Source organism: Danio rerio, chromosome 17 (assembly GCF_049306965.1).
Source record: "Danio rerio strain Tuebingen ecotype United States chromosome 17, GRCz12tu, whole genome shotgun sequence".
Classification (NCBI taxonomy): domain Eukaryota; kingdom Metazoa; phylum Chordata; class Actinopteri; order Cypriniformes; family Danionidae; genus Danio; species Danio rerio.
This window is the reverse complement of record NC_133192.1, coordinates 26,589,145-26,607,757: the sequence shown is the minus strand read 5'-3', so window position 1 is coordinate 26,607,757 and position 18,613 is coordinate 26,589,145. Positions and strand designations below refer to the sequence as shown.

At 38.2% G+C, this 18,613-nt stretch overlaps 1 protein-coding gene across 5 annotated transcripts in view; it reads right to left on the bottom strand.

The window, feature by feature from the left end:
- The window catches only part of arhgef10 (Rho guanine nucleotide exchange factor (GEF) 10), an 87,475-nt gene extending 70,815 nt beyond the window's left edge, over window positions 1–16,660 (bottom strand). For all 5 annotated transcript variants that reach the window (XM_009293079.4, XM_021473176.2, XM_021473177.2 and 2 more), the window contains exon 1: window positions 16,539–16,660. The gene's annotated coding sequence lies outside the window, so the exon portion shown is untranslated. The remainder of the gene's footprint in view (window positions 1–16,538) is intronic.
- Between the last annotated feature and the right edge of the window lie 1,953 nt (window positions 16,661–18,613).

Below are 18,613 nucleotides of genomic sequence, written 5' to 3'. Positions count from 1 at the left end.
GATAAGAGCGTACGTGCAGGACGCAGTTGATAGCTGAGCGGCGAACTAAGATGAGGTCCAGCTGGTGCCAGTGTTTTGACCGCGGATGCCGCCAGGAGACTTTATGCTGGGGCTTGGTCTGGAAGTATGAGTTGGCGATGCACAGGTTGTGAAAAGCGCAAAGCTCGAGCAGGCGTTGGCCGTTCTCGTTCATTTTTCCAATGCCAAATTTGCCTAGGCACGAGGGCCATGATTCGTGGTTTGCACCCACTCTGGCATTGAAATCGCCCAGAAGTACAAGTTGTTCCTTATCAGGGATGTTGTTAATGACAGATGTTAGGTTCCCATAAAACTTATCTTTAGTTTCCAGTGTTGCGTTCAGAGTTGGAGCGTACACGCTGACAAGAGTGAGAGGGCCTGTGGTGGTGTTGAGGCGGAGGGTAAGAAGTCGTTCTGTACCATTTCTGCCTGGTTCTACCATGCTCAGTAAGTTGTTCTTCACAGCAAAAGCCACGCCATGCTGTCTGGGCTCGTCTGGGGCCCTTCCCTGCCAGTAGAAGGTGTAGTCTTTTTCTTTTAGAGTTCCTGAGTCTGCTAGTCGTGTTTCCTGTAGAGCGGCGATGTCTACGTTTAGCCTCAGTAGTTCATTGTTAATGACAGCTGTTTTTCGTGAGTCGTCAATGCCCCGTAAGTCCTCGGAGAGGCCCGTAAGCATTGTACGGACATTCCAGCATCCCAGTTTTAGAGCTGGTCTCTTTCTCTGTGTTATTTTATTGTCTGGTGCGATGGTTGCAGTCTGCTGTTCGAAGTGCTCATATTCCCCATGCACCCAATGAGGAAAGCAGACTGTGGCGGGGCAGTACCTAATTGACTGGGGGCTGCCCAGCTTGAGGCGGGCGGTAACTGTCCAGTGGGACCCGAAGATCCCTCCCACCGTCGGGAGCAGTCCCTGGCGCCTTGCTCTACGCCAACCGAGCTGTGGCTTATAACCGGTAAACTACTGCTCCCCGTGTTGTATCCACGCCAGAGTGCTAGCGAGGCTGGAGTGTCCTCTCCAGGGTGTGCGAGATCGGATACTAGCCAGGGCAATGTATTATGGAGGACAGGCTGTTGCCCATGTAGCGGGTCCCCCCTCTCCACGTTGTCGACAAATCCAAAGGAACAGCAGGGCTGCTACAGTTTGGTATCGGCGCCGTCGCAGGAGTTGCCAGAGTGAGGCTGCAAACAGCGTTAAACTGCCTTAGGGACTCCGACTCCGGATTTTTCCTTGAGGTTTACTCCTGAAGCCTTTTCCATGAATGGATATAGCCGCAAGGCAGCGGAGGTTTGAAAACAGGGTTGCCTTCCCCTAGATGATCTGCCTTCCCAGGCTAACGAATATCATCTCCCCGAAGCAACTGGTTGTAAGGCGCCAGTGACCCGCCTGCGCCCCTTCTCCTGTCAGTGAAAACAGTTCCGCCGGGTTTGGTAGCTAAACCACACTTGAAGGCCAGGAGCTGGACTTGGTTGTCAGAGGCTATTTGAGACGCACGCCGTATAGGGGTACTTTATAGATAGTGGGAGCTTATCCCCATTACCGCCCCCGGCTATGACAACCTTGGAACCAACAACAAAAACTAACAAAAGCTAAAATAAAGAATACTGAGCTGAAGCTTGACTACAAAATTAACTTGCAAATATAAATATAAAAAATAATAATAATAATAAAAAAAAATAAATAAAAAAATCGCAATAAGATATCTTTTCCCCAAAACACAGCCCTACCAATGAAGCAATGCAATCAATAATGGCAATAATAATAAGCTTTAAAAAAGAAAACATCATGACAGATGAAGAAATCAGCACTTACTTTAATATCATCACAGCTTTAGGTTTCTAATTGCAAGAACTTTACTGTTTTAAGGGGTTTCATTATGAGACAGCAGCTGCTGCATCATTACTGTATGACATATTCTGACTTTTGAGATACTTCTAAAGCACACAAAATTTTGACAATCAAGGAAGAAATTTACACCGGATAATCTTATGAAAGAAATCTAGGCCTGGACATATTTGGACATATTTGAGAAAACTTAATGGAAACAGCCAATGTTTTTTCCATTACAAACAAAGTTTACACAAACTCAGCTTCCGTTCCGTCATTTGTTAACAAAAATGGCACATCTTAAGTTTTTATTGTAACAATTTAATCTTAATTATGAGACCACTAGACTTAACAAATAAAATATTCTTTTCACCAATTCTTTAAACCATCACATCTGTCTAAACTCACCTCAGCCCCTCCTATTCAACCCTGTTGACTGTCATAAATCACAACTCGCACAGAATGAATCCTCTCTTCATTCATTTCCATTTATACAAGCAACATTATCAATGCAGAAAACTACTCCACCAGATCACACTGGCATCCTCCCCACTCTTTTGGCAACAATGTGTGTCGAAATCAGATTTGCAATCAAGAGTCACATCTCACAATGGAGTGGCAGCTCATTTCTGCTGGCCCACTTATTTCAGGCAACCTGAAAACGCACATACATGCACAGACATGAACTGTCCTACTGCCATCCATGACAGACGGGATAGAAAAACTCTTTATCTATTCTGTATCTCTATTTTACACACACACACACACACACACACACACACACACACACACACACACACACACACACACACACACACACACACACACACACACACACTCACACACACACACACACACACACACACAAATACAAACACACACAAATACAAACACACACAAACACAAACACAAACACACACACACACACACACACACACACACACACACACACACACACACACACACACAAACACAAACACAAACACAAACACAAACACACACAAACACACAGCTTTCCTCCCAGCTGTGGGTCAGTGGAACAGTAAAGTCATTCTGTTGAATAGTGGTGTTTCTCATGAGACTGCTGTGTGTTTGAGAGACAAGGCGGACGGACTGACGCACGACTGTATTATTATCACATACAATAAGATCCTGGCACAGACACGCAAGCTGTTCTCCCACTATCCCTGTACTTGGTACATTCCACTCGCAACAACTCATGAGTCTCTGACAAACATGACAGAAGACGATCTGTTTTGTTGATCATTGTTTTGAGTCATGTTATGACACAGCAAAAAAAGGTAAGAGAGGCCATGTTATATTGTGAATAACTCACAGATGAAATATGCTGTCATGCAAAACTCAAAGCATATTTGTACTTTTACATAAACATATTCATGGACATATAATTTTGGCTTTATCATTTGAGCAATTCCAGTGTTATAGATGCGATATCTGCAGTAAAAACATACAGAGAAAGTATATGTTAACCTACCTTAGAAATACTGGTTAATATTAGTCTCTAAAACAACCAACCACAGTTATTTATGAGATCAAAAAATATCAATTTATAAACATGTTTAGATTTTAAATGAGGGAAATAAACGTGTTGTGGATGTGACCAAAAAAAGTATGCAAGATTTTAGTATACAACATTCTTTGTAGAGAGAGAGAGAGAGAGAGAGAGAGAGAGAAAGAGAGATTCTATAGTTAAGCCATGGCAAAAAAAAAAAAAAAAAGATCAAGTCCACCACGTTTTATAAATAACCATTTTCTATAATTATAAAATATTCTAACAGCAATAAGTAATACACAAAATAAAAATACAAAAATAATAATAATGATAAAATTAAAGATAAAAATCCAAAACAGTTTAAGGTTTACTTTTCAAAGAAAATACTACTAATCAAAAGGATAAGAGTAGGCTCAATATAGAACAATTAGAACACAATATAGAATATTTATGAGGAAAAAGCTGTGTTATGGTTTACCAAAGATGGGTTACAGCTTGAAGGGCATCCGCTGCGTAAAAACATGCTGGATAAGTTGGCGGTTCATTCTGCTGTGGCGACCCCAGATTAAAAAAGAGACTAAGCCGAAAAGAAAATGAATGAATGAATGAATGAAGCTTTGTTAATCATGTGAAACCTCTCCTTTATGGATGTGACAGATGTGCAATTGGCACTTTTTTGACTTTGGTAAATCAAATATAATTGTTTGTAAACATTGACAGGGACATTCTTGAGTATTTTTACAGCACTGTAAAACACAAGCCTAAGCAAACAACGTTCAGAGAGTTTCACTATTTTGGCAAAAAAAAAAAAATTCATGGGAAGTTTGACATTTGAGCGATGCAGTGACGCAGTAGGTAGTGCTGTCGCCTCACAGCAAGAAGGTCGCTGGTTCGAGCCTCGGCTGGGTCAGTTGGCGTTTCTGTGTGGAGTTTGCATGTTCTCCCTGCGTTCGCGTGGATTTCCTCCGGGTGCTCCGATTTCCCCCACAGTCCAAAAACATGTGGTACAGGTAAATTGGGTAGGCTAAATTGTCCGTAGTGTATGAGTGTGAATGGGTGTATGAGTGTGTGGACATTTCCCAGTGATGGGTTGCAGCTGGAAGGGTATCTGCTGCGTAAAATGTGCTGGATAAGTTGGTGGTTCATTCCGCTGTGGGGACCACGGATTAATAAAAGGACTAAGCCGAAAAGAAAATGATTGAATGAATGAGTTTGAAATTTGCATGGAATTGCTCATTTATATTGTGTAGAGAATTTATTAAAAGTTAATATTCAGCTATAGAAAAAAATAAACAGAACTAAAAATGGCAACAGAATATTCCTAGGTGGAACATGCTTCATCTGATGGATGGTAACTCAAGTTAATGAACATTTGTCTATATAGAAGATACATTATTTTTTTCACTGTAACTTCAAGAACCACTACACTATACAGCGAATACTCATGACACGCTGTTAGCAAGCTAAAAAGAGACAGGATGCTGACTGCTTGTTTAGTCTACACACTCTTTGAAGCTTATCATCCTTTATCTCTCTTTCTTTCACCCCACAGACTTCATGTCATAACAATGAAGTAAAAAAAGACACGAGAGAAAAAGAAACAGAAGTGTACAGAAGTTTTGTTGGAAACATTCTGACTGAAAAAAATAATCCAAAGAAATTAAGCTTGCCATTAAGCTGCTTGACAACTATTTTAACCATCTACGAGCTCAAACAAAGTTCTTTATAAAAGCACCTATTTTACCCCATTTCCAAGAATTAAGATAAAATCAATAAGAGATTTAGCTCAAAATACCCAACAGATTATTCATTATACCTTTTTAAATCTGGGAAATTTTAGCTATTATGGCATTGTAGCTGTTTTTGTTGCCTGTGCCTTTAATGCAAATGAACTGGTTCTCCCCGCCCACCATTCCCACGTGCATGTCAGAGCCGTAGCCTTCACGTAGGTAAACAGCACAGTGACAAACAGGAAAGAATCAGATCTCCCTAACTACAGTAAGAACCTTACTAAGGGTTATTTGATAAATTTGTTATGGAGTTAATTCAAGCCTTTCTGCAACGAGTCGCACTCAATGTCATTAAAAGTTGGCACACACGCACTGTTTTTGCACGGCTAATGTGACAAGATACATGTTATTGTCCACTGCTGTATGGATATCTATTATGCTAATGTACAAAATAAACCTGATTTAACGTCAACAAACCGGGATTGAAGCGTCTTCTTTTATAATTGTACTGACACTATATGGAGTTGTGGTGTTGAACTATCTACTTGTTTTATTTTTATTTTTGTCTTTATTACAAACAGGCACTGTTTAAAAGGGTAACGAAACACTAAAACACATTTTTTGAGCTGTTGACAGTCGTATATGTGTCCCACACTGCTAAAAACACTATTAGGACACCTATATTTCATTAAAAAGTGTAAATTGGTTGTTTTTGCGTTATTTCAAGCAAATTCGTACTTCCGGTTTGAAACGAGTTTAAGCTGCGTCACGACCATGAGATAATAGCGTGTATTCCAGCGTGCAGACTGGACGTCTGTGCCAGAGTGAGTCTTATCACGTCTTACAGTGTGCTGCATTAATGCATGAGTAAGGCTTGGTTCAAACCAATCAGCGCGCTCTATTGTGCAACTTCATTAATATTCATTACTGTCATAGTGTTTAGACGACAGAGACGCCACGTTGTGTTGGCAAAAGAAGCGTGAAGTGTTGCTTTTATAGTTTGCTGCAGTTAAGTTGCTTTCATTTTCTCTCTGTGAGAGCTCAGACTCACGTGTGGATTAACAGTGTACGCGACGCTCGACAACAATAACTTGCGTGTCTAAGGAGGAACATTGTTTACCTGAGAGCTGTTCTCATCTGTAAACGCCGAGATCCAGATTCGCTTGTAGTCTCCTCTTAATAAAGACGCGGCTCTAGTTGCTAGTGATTGTCCTGTCTCTACAGATTTGGTAAGTGAGCGACCAGTGCTCTTTGTTTATTCAGTTTGTTCATATCGAACAAACTATTGCACTGAGTGTAAACATGTTAGCACCAAAACCAAACTTTAACCTCGTATAGGATTTTCACCGCATTTTGTGACCTGAATAACACACGCGGCTTTCTGACGCTACCTGCCGTGTGCATCTTAGTTTCCGGGAAATGATGAGGTTTTTTTTCTCATTCGCCGTGCGGTATCAAACATTGCATGAAAAATACTTATGAGTTCCCTAAATGAAAGAGCCAAACTGCAGTAAAAGTCCACCATTAAATTATTTGGCAAATAATTCGACTACAGATGTCCATATAAACACAGTGACTTTCTCCCCTGTGTTTGTGTTTGTGTGTATGTGTTTTGACTCTGAAACTCCCCCCTAAACAGAGCTGGAGACGCCCACTTTTCAGACTTTTTCCAAAGTAGAGGTGTGAAAACATGGCCCTTTAAAAACGTTTTAAACTTATAAAACTCATTATTGATCAAATTTGATGGTGATTGATGATCACAGCAAGCTGAACAGATCTTTTAATCCCAGTTGCTTTGAGCACATCTTGTCTTGTGGATATGATTATAAGCGCTACTATGAAGACATGTTGATACACGTCTGAAAGGCAATTCAGAGGACGGGGAAACCACACTCCTACTTCACGTTGCAGTGGGCCTCAAAATGGGAGGGATTTGGATCCTATTTTAACATCAGAAAACGTAAAAAAAAACTTTTTGTCTTTATATAACCCTAATAAGACTGTGGACACACTATACCTACACACAGGTTTGTCTAAACAGCTTACAAAGGTTGATTTTCATCATAGATGCTTTTACATGTAAAAATTATTCACTAATATAGGAACAATTTTTTTGAAAAAAAAAAATCTATAGTAATTATAGTTAATTTCTAAGAAGGTATAAAAGGTATAATTTCCCCATTTCTGTAACAATGTAAAAGTCTCACTTACAAACACACATACTCACTCAAGCAGGAAACAGTATGACAGAACAGTAATAACAACTCACCTGAGCCGAACAACCCAAACATCAGAGCCGTGTGCAGAAACACTCATTTATGGATCAACACTAACACAGCACATTTGTCATGAAAGGATCATGACGCTGTGACAAAGTGTCACTCAAATAGCAGGTTAACAACAGGGAGCTGAAAATGACACGTTTCAGAGGTCTGCGGCTTTAGAAAAGGCCGCAATGAGAGATAAATTCACTCCTACATGACAGTCACGCTTTCTTTCTCTGTTCTGATAAAACAACCGGCTTTAAATCATCATGTAGACCACATACTAAACACACACCACAGTGCTAGTGTGAAACAATCAACACTGAAACAGCGGTTTGTAAATAAAGCCAAACTTAGAATCGTATTTTATCTCTGCATTCAAAATGCATGAAGAGATAAATCAGTGCTTGTGGAATACAGTAAACATCCAGAGAGAACAGATCTGTTATTCCGGGAGTGTATGTGTCTGTGTGTGTCATCATTGACTGTGAAGAGCTGATCAATGTTTAGTTTGAGCTTGATTCTGGGTGTGTAATTGTACAGGGCGAGGGGAAAAAACCCTCCTGCTGTTTAACTGTGGCTGCAGGGCTTCCACCAGTCTGACGTTTCCTGTATCAATCCAGACATGTCCAACAGAATGAAGCTGGTTTGCTAGTGTAACACAACGATATGCCTCACTGCACATGTTTACCATCATTTTTCAGCAAAATCTATGGAACGTGAAAACAGACCACAGGCTACAGTCTCATGCCACACAAAGGTTTGCAGATATCATATCAAAATTGTCAGCTAAAAACAACCTAACTATGCAGATTGCAGAAAACTGGAAGCAATACTAATCAGGAAGAGCTGGAAATGTAAGTATTGCATATTTGCTTGTGACATAATTAGATACTGGTTAAATCAATACAAATTGAGAGTTATGAATGAAGCCAACCATTTCCAAGCCAAATCAAAAATGTTTATGTCCTTTTAGAGGTCTTTCAATATGTATGCAATTGTAGTGGTGTAAAGTAACAAATTACAAACACTCAAATTACTGTGATTAAGTAGTTTTTTCAGAAATTGTAAGTTACTTAGTAGTTTTAAAAATGTGTACTTTTTAGGGATGTAACGGTATTGTAAATACAGTCATACCGCAATATTAATTTTTTTCGATATTACCGTGGTCGCATGACTCGGTAAAACTATAGGTCTTCTGAGAAAATTTGCTCAGGCAAATAAAGCGAACGGGAGGTACCGGAAACTACAATTCCCATCAGCCCAGGCTTGGCCATCATCCCTTGCGGTCTGTTGTCGCTACAGTTCCAGTAATGCGGAAATGGAGTGTGCTGTAAGAAGCGCGGATAAAAAAAAAAAACTGTAAATGTTCGAACCTAAGCGGGTGTTGTCGCTGCGCGCGTACTGAATAGCGGTGTTGTCGCGCGGGTTCTGATCAGCTGTGTTGTCGCGCGCGCGTACTGAATAGCGGTGTTGTCGCGCGCGTAATGTAAAGCGAGGAGGGGGGGTTGAGCGCGCATACTCAAGAGCGGTGTTGTCGCGCGCCTACTGAAGGGCGAGGGAGGATGTGTCGCGTCGCGGGGGCACTTTTGATCATTTTGGAAGGACACTTTCTATCCAAGACTAAAAAGGACATGTGCACTGCACAGGTTGAGCCCTATGTGTGCACGTGCCTGCAAGTTGGGGAATACGACTAATAACAGTCATGGGGACGGCAGAAATACAGCACACTGTTCAGATTGATGCAGACATTGACTTGTACCGCAAAGAGACCTCGATCTTACTTATGGCTTGTCCCCTCAAGTGGGGGAAAGACAATGCACAACGTTGCCCACTGCTGTCAACCTGGGCCAAGTCATATCTCTCTGTCCCAGAAACCTCAGTCCCAAATGAGAGGGTTTTTTTCTGTTGCAGGGGACATTGTAAATACCCAGAGATACCAGCTTTTACCAGATTATATTTATATGATAATTTTCTTTAAAACCCATCCCTATTTAAGTGAGTGAGTGAGTGATTAAATGTTGAATGTGATGAGTTTTCAACAATACTAAATTGAAACTTTATTTTTTTTACATGGTTTAATATTTTTTTGTCATTAAAATTGAAGTTCCTGTTTCAAAGCTTACAGATAGATGGCTAATTTGTATGTCATTGACACTTTTGGCACTTTTTTGGAGTATTTTCATAAGTTTTGTTTTTTCCTGTAAATGATTCAATAAATACCGTACCGTGACATTCATACCGAGGTATTACCGTACCGTGAAATTCTGATACCGTTACATCCCTAGTACTTTTACTTTAGTACATTTTTAGTGCTGCAGTCACTACTTTGTTTTTTCTTGTCTATGAGGATTAGAAAAATCAATCCTGTGATTCCTGTCCAATCAAATCCAACATAAAAGGTAAATCGCCTTATTATGAACTACCTCAAGACATGGGCGATTTATAATTGCAGAAAACTGTTTGGAAGAATTAAAAGTGTCCAAGAAGATGTCCAAAATCATCACACGCTGTGACCCAGAGACTGTTTAGATGCATGTCACTGATGAGAAACATGACAAATGTTTACTATATGATGATCGAAATGGCCTTAAAGACCCAACATTCAAAACACGTCAACATGATGCCAGATCGACATTGTACCCTAATGTCATAGGGACATTGCATATTGTTCGGAAATGTTATTCAGGTTTACATCAGAACCCAACGTCAGGCTGACATCAGTGTCCAACATCCAACCTGAAATCAACCAAATATCAATGTCTAATGATGTTACAGCTTGACGTTGTGTAAACATTACCACTATGATGTCATGTTGAATTTTGCTTGCCATACCTGACAAATAAATATCAGTTTTTGATGTCAATATGACATTGGTTTGAGATATCAACGACATTTGACGTCATTATTGGACATCAAAATAACGTTGTTATTAGACCCTGGCATGACATTGAATTTTGGTCACCTGACATGACAATCTAAATCTAAACTAATTTTACCATCTGAAGACGTTGTGTGCCTGCTGAGCAATAGCTAAATGCACTACAGAATGTTACGTTTACACACATCCCACAAGCTGCATGTAAATGCATCAGATTTTTACAGCATAATACTAATTACTCCAGTACTTTTAAAAGGTCTACTTTTACCTCATACTTTGAGTAATATTTAAAACAGATCATTTTACTCTACTTGCACTACATTTTACGCACGTAATGGTACTTTTACTTAAGTATGATTTTTCAGTACTCTTTCCATTACTGCGTAATTGGTCAATATATGATCAGAAACAAGCATTCCATAGAGCAGTGAAACAATTATTTTTAATAAAATGCCTTACTGTATATGGAATTTAGCACACAGAATAAATTTTATGGTTGAATAATGTACATCTGTATTTAGTTTGATGTGTTTAGTGAATTTGACAAGAAGTGAAATGTCATGTGAAATCTATAAATGTACATTCAAGTTAAATGGATTAAAAATATTTAAAAACGACCAAAGATTAACGATGTAGAAATCAATTCAATGGTTAATAGGTCCATCACCAAATATGTAGTTCCAGATCTGGTAAAATGTAAACGCGCATTTGACTTTGGACACTAGCGGAGCGTTGAGGATCACAGGACTGATCATGACACGAAGATGGCAATCACTGACAAATGGAGATTCGGCTGCAGGGAATAAAGGGTTAAAGTTCATTTTCACAACAATACCACAGTATAGCGAACCTAGTGCTGTGTTTGTTCCTGTCATTTTTCTAATTTTTGATACAATAAACTACGCTAAAGTGAGGGACTCACCAGCCGTTTGCTATTAAAGAAAGGAGCAGCAAAGACTATTATATGGGACTTTGTTAGACTTTCACAGGGACTTTGTCAGTAACTGTTTCGGTTCAAATGGAACAGCTTATATTCCTCTGGATCATAACATGTAAGTGTAAGTAAAATTGTTGCCTTGTTTTTTGTAGTTTTCAAAATATGGGTTTAATTGTTTGTTACAAGTTGTAGTCGCCCCGCGCAGCTTTGATCTATCTATTATAGATCAGTGCTTGTGCTGTATCTCTCAGGTTTTCCCTTAATAGGGGTTTCTCACATATCACGTCCAAAACTACATTAAAAACGTGATGCTTGCTTCTTCTTTTACTGATTTAAATGCTTTTTTTGTGCTCGTGATCCTCTCCTGTTTGTTGCTAAGGCCACCATCAGCTGTTCCTCACGTGCATGACAGTCAGTTTTCTAGGCAGAAAAAGTTCAACTTTTGGCACAGTGTGTATTAATACTGAGTGTACGGCGTTGTTATTACTTGGAGTTAGGTTTAAGAGTACAGTAAAATGCTAACGTTTAACTGCATTGTTTTATTGCACTCCTGCATTGGGCTCTCACATACTCTCTGCTACTTCATAGCGGTGGTGGGACCAATCATCACAGACTAGCGAGGAGGGGTTTGGGAACAAATTAATTGCTGAACAAATCAAATTAGAGACATTGGGATAATTAGGTAAAAATAAATGCATAATATTATTATTAAGACAATAAAAGTGTATTTTGACATTGCATGCATATCAGCCTGTTGTTGGAGACCCCCAAAACCAAAATATGACCTTTTATAATGCTTAAGAGGGGCATGCATTACTAGAGAAATGTCTGACAATTCACCAGAAGACCAAATTTGAAAATTCAGATGAATCATTACATGGTCTTAAAATTGAACAGAGGAATTGTTCAGAATAATAAAAAAATGCTGACTGAATGCAAACACCTCACATAAATGGTGAAGACAAAATGCACCACAAGAACTTACCACTGAGATGTTTAGGCTACTGCTCAAGGTCAAAAGTTTAATTCACAGTTAGTTACTGACAGAAGTACACCTTACAAACCACTAAATGATGGCCTGGAAGAGCAAACACCACATGCCTTCCATCTATTTTCTCCTGTAAACCAGCTTGAAATGTGTTAAAAGTGGACCTGTAAAAGCAAACTCTGTGACCTCAAGCAACCAACCCAATGACAACACACACACAGGCAGGTCAAGGCCAGCCTAAATCCTGCTGGGTTAGACACTAAAGAGAGGATGAGGAGACGAGAAATTAAGTTTGATTATGTACTTTATATACTAAGCCACTATATACTCTTGTCAGCATCACAATGGCAAAAAACCCTGCAACCAGATATGAAGTCTAAATACTAGCTAATTTGTAGGTTCAAGATCAGTCAAATTCTTTACAATACATTGAGGTAATTGGCTAAAATGAACTGACTGTGCAAGGAAATTAACATTACAATCCAGTCTTAGAAAGAGAGTCACCCTGTATGATCAGGAGTCATGGGTATTACCTTTGTTTCATTTCTATCTGTTTTTGACTCTCAAAACAAAGGTAGTTTTTTACGCCTATGTATTAAATCACTCATTTATTATAAACATTTGCGATATGTACATTGCGACATGAACATTTCCAATATTGCAATTATTTCCATATCTTGTGCAGGTCTACCTTTTTACTTGCATTTTATGAATCACCAAGGACCACAGTTGAAAGTAAAAGTCTTCTTAAGGGATTTTTATACATTGTATTGTTAACCCTTACCCTGGGTCATCCTAAACCCCAGATAAATGACATATTAGGTTATGTAATCACGTTTCAAACTGCTCATGATATACCCTGGGGTTACCGAATAAAGGTATTGCTAACAGACAATTCAAACTGTACATTCCTAATCCCGTGGTTAACGTTCTTATATGCAGTGTCACAAACAGCAGGTAACTTTTTTTTTTTAACACTGCATTTTCACATCTTCTTGTCTGTTTTTAAAACTGCTGCCATCTTAACCCACACATGATACGCAAAGGCAAGAAATCCAAAACTAAAACACAATTGAATGAAAAAAAGGTTTGTTGAAGTTTCTCATACAATCTCCTGATGGTACGTTTACAAGCTTTCCATATTTTAACATTTCTTACTTTTCTCATGGCACGAGTCTCGCTACTTAATTCCTGGTTGGCTGTCTGTTGCCAAGAGTCCATCAGCGACAACAAGCAAACAATGCGCTGTTTCACACAGAACAAATTTAACACAGCAATACAGGGTTAACACCACAAATGTGGCGCTAACCCTGCTATGGAAAATGACATGTGTGAAATGAGTCTTTACTCAGGGTTAAAAACTGTGTTCAGAAAGACAATAACCCAGGGTTAAGTACAGTCTGAAAAGCCTGTTATATGTTCACTAAAGTAAAACAAAAGTCATCAGCATATTGGTTAAACTTAACGGTTATAGAGAAGACAAATTCGTATTGGTTAACTGAAAAAAGAGGCGAAGCTGCATCACTCAACATTACAGCACATTTGGCATCTCCGTAGATTCTCAGCAGTTTTCAGTAATCCTTCACAAGACACAAAAGCTCATACATGGACATGGGAGCTCTAACAATTAGCAAACATAGATTCCCAAGTGCATTGCCTGACCACAACATTAGATCACCCAATAAAACCCCATCTGCCCCAACTCGGCTAGCACAACGAAACAACTCAAAGGATATAGCCAACAAAGAGGTTTTTTTTATCTCATTCAAAGTCCTTCAGCCATAAATTCCATTTTCTCTTTAAACTCCTTTAAGAAAGCCATGCCACACCACGCTGAATTGCCCACATATGACATAATCCGTCTCTAAACAGTTTTATTGCACATCAACGTCTGCCATGTGGAGCACTATACTGCAAAAAATCTAAGGAGATGTTGACGGGTTACAAAAAAAGGTTAGTTATTTGAACCAATAAGCTTCAGGATATGTTCTGCAAGCCTTCAAAAGCATGTAATCCACAGGCTTTATTTACAGAGCAGATCACTGTGAGTGGAGAAGCCCCTGCTCCTGTGGTGTGGCTATTTGCTAAGCAAATTGCCAGCAATCTGAGCAAATCCTGCTCTCTGATGCAAAGTGAGTCGGACAAGCATGGAGCCAAACAATGCAGTCGCACATGAGAGCTCTTCCCCCGTATCACACACACTCATCTAGAGAAAGGCCAGAGGGCCTCAGATTCCTGAAAGGACTGAAGCTCCCGGGGAAGGAAATGATGCCGTAAAACTTTGGGGAAGTGGAAAAGCTTCACTAATTAAAAAGAGCATTCCTTAAATGTTTCAGACCATTTGATCCATGTATAATAAGAGAGGTATGAATTTTTAAAAAGGCATGTTGCTAAGGTTTATTTAGCAAACTTCTTGACTGCAGGCACAATGAAGAGATTAACCTTCAGCTGTAGTACAGATTGTCTACTTGAAGGATGAGAACCGTACGTTCAAGAATGAAGGGTCAAATTCTGAATTTATGCCTCATATAGAAGGACACAGTGATAAGCATCTGTGGCATTTGCTATTTGTAACAATAAATTGAGTTATTTTAGCTTTAATTGAATTCATAATTCCCTTATTATTGAAAAAAGTATTTGCACATAACTTCACCTAAAATGCATTAGTTCTTTTTGTGTATTTTGAGGATAAATGACCAACAAAAAAAAATACATAAAAAAAGATTCAAATTACACCGAACAAAATTCATTACAAAAATAGCATTTTTCCAACAAAACTTGGCTATACGAAGTGGTCAAACATTGTTTCAGTGTTCCCTGTTGCACTTTGGGGCTTTTCATCTATTGTTTTATCAGGTAACAATCCAAAGTTATTCTAAATTTTACTTTGCGGCTTATTTTTTTTAAGAGATTGTTAGGGTTGTTGTAGCTACTAAATCATATTGACAGGAACAGAAATGAACTAACTTAGATGTGCTTTTGAACTGAAGCATTAGAAAACGTGGAAAAGGCTAATATAAAAGGAATGAATTCTACACAGTTTTGCAACCTTAAAGGGCTCCACAGACTATTCAAATAAAATGGTCTATTGTTGCACAAACCTGTAAGCATTTACAAAGAACAGTGGTACCACTAGTATTTTCGAGCCATAGTATCACAATACTACCATAGTATCGGTAAACCGTGCAAACCTACCCCAAGTAGTAGATTTTAGATGTACTGACACATGTGTTGATGCATTTAGTCTACCAGCAGATGCTTTTTGCATCAAACGTTTAGTTGCTTTTCTTTTCCAAGGTTTTTTTTTTTTTTTTTTCGAGCCAGAAGATTGTTCATGTTTAAACTGTGTGAATTATTGAAACGAAAGTATAAAAGTAAAGATAGGATAATTATTTCAGACTTTCAGTCAACTGATCCTAATGAGCACTGTGAACTTAATCCATTTGAGTAAACTAAGCAATCTGAGCACAGTAAATTCCAATAAATGTAGAGAACTCAAACCAACTGAGTACTGTAAAACTCCATAAGTTAAAAGCAACTCAAACCGTTTGAGGAAACCGAATGCTACAAACCATTTGAGTTAAAAAAACAAGTACTGTGAACTTAAATTAAGTTGAAGTAAGGAGGTATTTAATTAACTCATTACCTTCAACACTGAGTTCAAATCTTTTCAAATGAGTGAAATTAACTTTCAGTTTTGAGGTAACTACACTCATTTCATTTGATATAGTATACTGTTGGGTTTTACAGTGTAATGTAGTCATGTGATGTCTACTTGTTGAGGGAATCCCGTTTATATTAAATGATAGCACCTTCTCTTGAAAACCGTCCAAACAGTTTAAAGTTCATCCACGTGTGTACATCAATTAGTCCTCTACGTAAAATGCATACTGTCGTGATAAATCATTAAATAAAAATAAATAATACCGAATGCATCTTTAAAACCTCACAAACAACATATTACCTGGTTTACTGCTAACGTGAAAAGTGTATATCGCATAGACCTTTTTTTGGACTCCACGTCTTTTGTCAAATATGCGTGCCCCATGACAGACGTTTACCAAGATCATATTGCTGAGATTTTTACTCAAATTTGACATGACTGTGCGCTGTTGTCACTTGCCACGTACAGCGGAATCCAATAACGGGAAAAGCGCAGCCGCCCCATCAGGCACAGCTGTAGAAACCTTCTCAAGAAATGTCATATCAATGCGCCAGCGTTCAGACAGTAAACTTCACAACATGGACAAACTGCTGCAAGCACATCCATTTGTCGCTGAACATACGCGCGTTACAAATATCCAAACCTAACGTTAATTGACTTTCAGTAGATTCTCAAGTGTTTAGGAATTTCATGCGCATGGTTTATCCAATCTACTCACCATTTTTTGGAGATAAATAAATCTTAGATTCCGTCTACGCCGCAACACGAGATTAGTTACAGAGCAGATCCAACATCATAAATATTCTCTGCATCATTTTAAGGACTGTAGGCAACTTTTCCACTGCTTTTTCCAAACGCGATCCAACCACTCCCTGGCCCCGCCCTCCGCTGATCTCTCATTGGTTCAGCCTTTTGTTGCCGTTTTTTGATTGGTTTCAAGTCAAGTCGATCAGATTCTCCGGGTCGATGGACACACGCGTTCCAATTTGTCACGTGATGAGACTGGAACCGCTCTACTGCTTATGCTTTACCACAGTAAATAATTACTTGATTAATACTTGTTGTTCTAAGATTGCAAACATAAAATATATAGTTTTTACAACACTTTTATAGTTATAAAATAACATAAAAATATAATATTTTAGGGTTGTGATTTAAAAACAAACACAAATACACTAAATAGTATAACTCTGTACTAAAACATTTTATAAAATCATTCTGGATTCAAGACAGTCAAACAGACTGATTTATTAATTGTTGGTTGAACATATTTAGTGTAACAAATGTAACAGGTCTTATGGGCACAAAGTTACATCAATGAAGTTTGGCATAAGTTTGCAGTGTTTTTGGGGCGCGGTACTGCACTCTAGTGATCACATAAATTCGGTACAAGTTTTATTAGTGTGTCATTCATATCCTTATTAGAACGATAAGATTTATTTTCTTGAATAGATTTATTACATTTACCTTTTTACATTCATTTGTCAGACGTGTTTATAGAAAGGGACTTTCAAATGAGCGTTACAGCTATTCATCATAAGAATGAAAATAATCACAAAAAGTTCTAGTGGCTAATACAAAGTTTAAAACAGGAATACATTAAAAAATGCAGAAGATTGTAAAATTTTCATGTCTTTGTGTTTATTTGAGAGCAATATATAGACTAAAAATTGTTTTTGTTTAATTTGTAATGCTGTAAAACATGTATCCTCTCCCTGTAAATTGACATTTATAAATTAATATAAATATACATCCATAAGAGAATGTATTAACTGGAAATATAATGTGTAAATGAATGAAGTGATAAGCTGGGACTAAATTTGATTTTAAATGCTATAACAGTGTTTATACCATGCCAATATTCTGAATGACCTTAAATGCAATTTTAGTCACTTTAAACTCCAAAAATGAAAAATAAAACAAACCTACAATCTATAATAAGTGGTATTGTGCTGCCGTCTAGTGGCTAGAATGGTGGTTGGGTATTAAAAATCTGTTAGTGACATGCACGATGGACATTAAGCTCACACTCAGACACAAAGACTAATGAGATGGGTAAATAACGTTACAATCAATAAATAATATGTTAAAATCTATAAATATATTGTTACATGTCATTAATTAATTAATTAATTTTCTTTTTTTTAAGTCCCTTTATTAATCAGGGGTTGCCACAGCGGAATGAACCGCCATCTTATCTAGTATGTTTTACAGCCACAACCCAACACTGGGAAACAACCATACAATCTTGCATTCACACATATTATTCAATTCACCTATACAGCATGTCTTTTGACTGTGGGGGAAACCTGAGCACCCAAAGGAAACCCACACGAATACAGGGAGAACATGCAAACTCCACACAGAAATGCCAACTGACCCAGCCAGGGCTCGAACCAGCAACCTTTTTGCTGTGAGACCTTTTTGCTTCTTGCTCTTTATACATAATGATTAGGTTTCAATGTAGTCATAATATGTAATCAAAATATAATGTTTAAATGAATTAAATTAGGACTAAATTAGATTTTAAATGCAATAACAGTATTTATGTATGATTCAGTGACCGAACCAACAATAAGTGGTCCAGTGCTGTCATCTAGTGGCTAAAAGTAGTAATGCATTAAATAAATGTTGAGGCCTTTTAAATGTTAAAGCAACACCTATTGTCTGATCTCCACAGCATTTTTGTGAAGTTTTGAGTATCCTAACAAGTGTTTACAGGCATGTAGACAGATATAGATATATAAAACTGCTGCCCACCTGTGTTGCATTAACCCAACCTCTGGCACATTT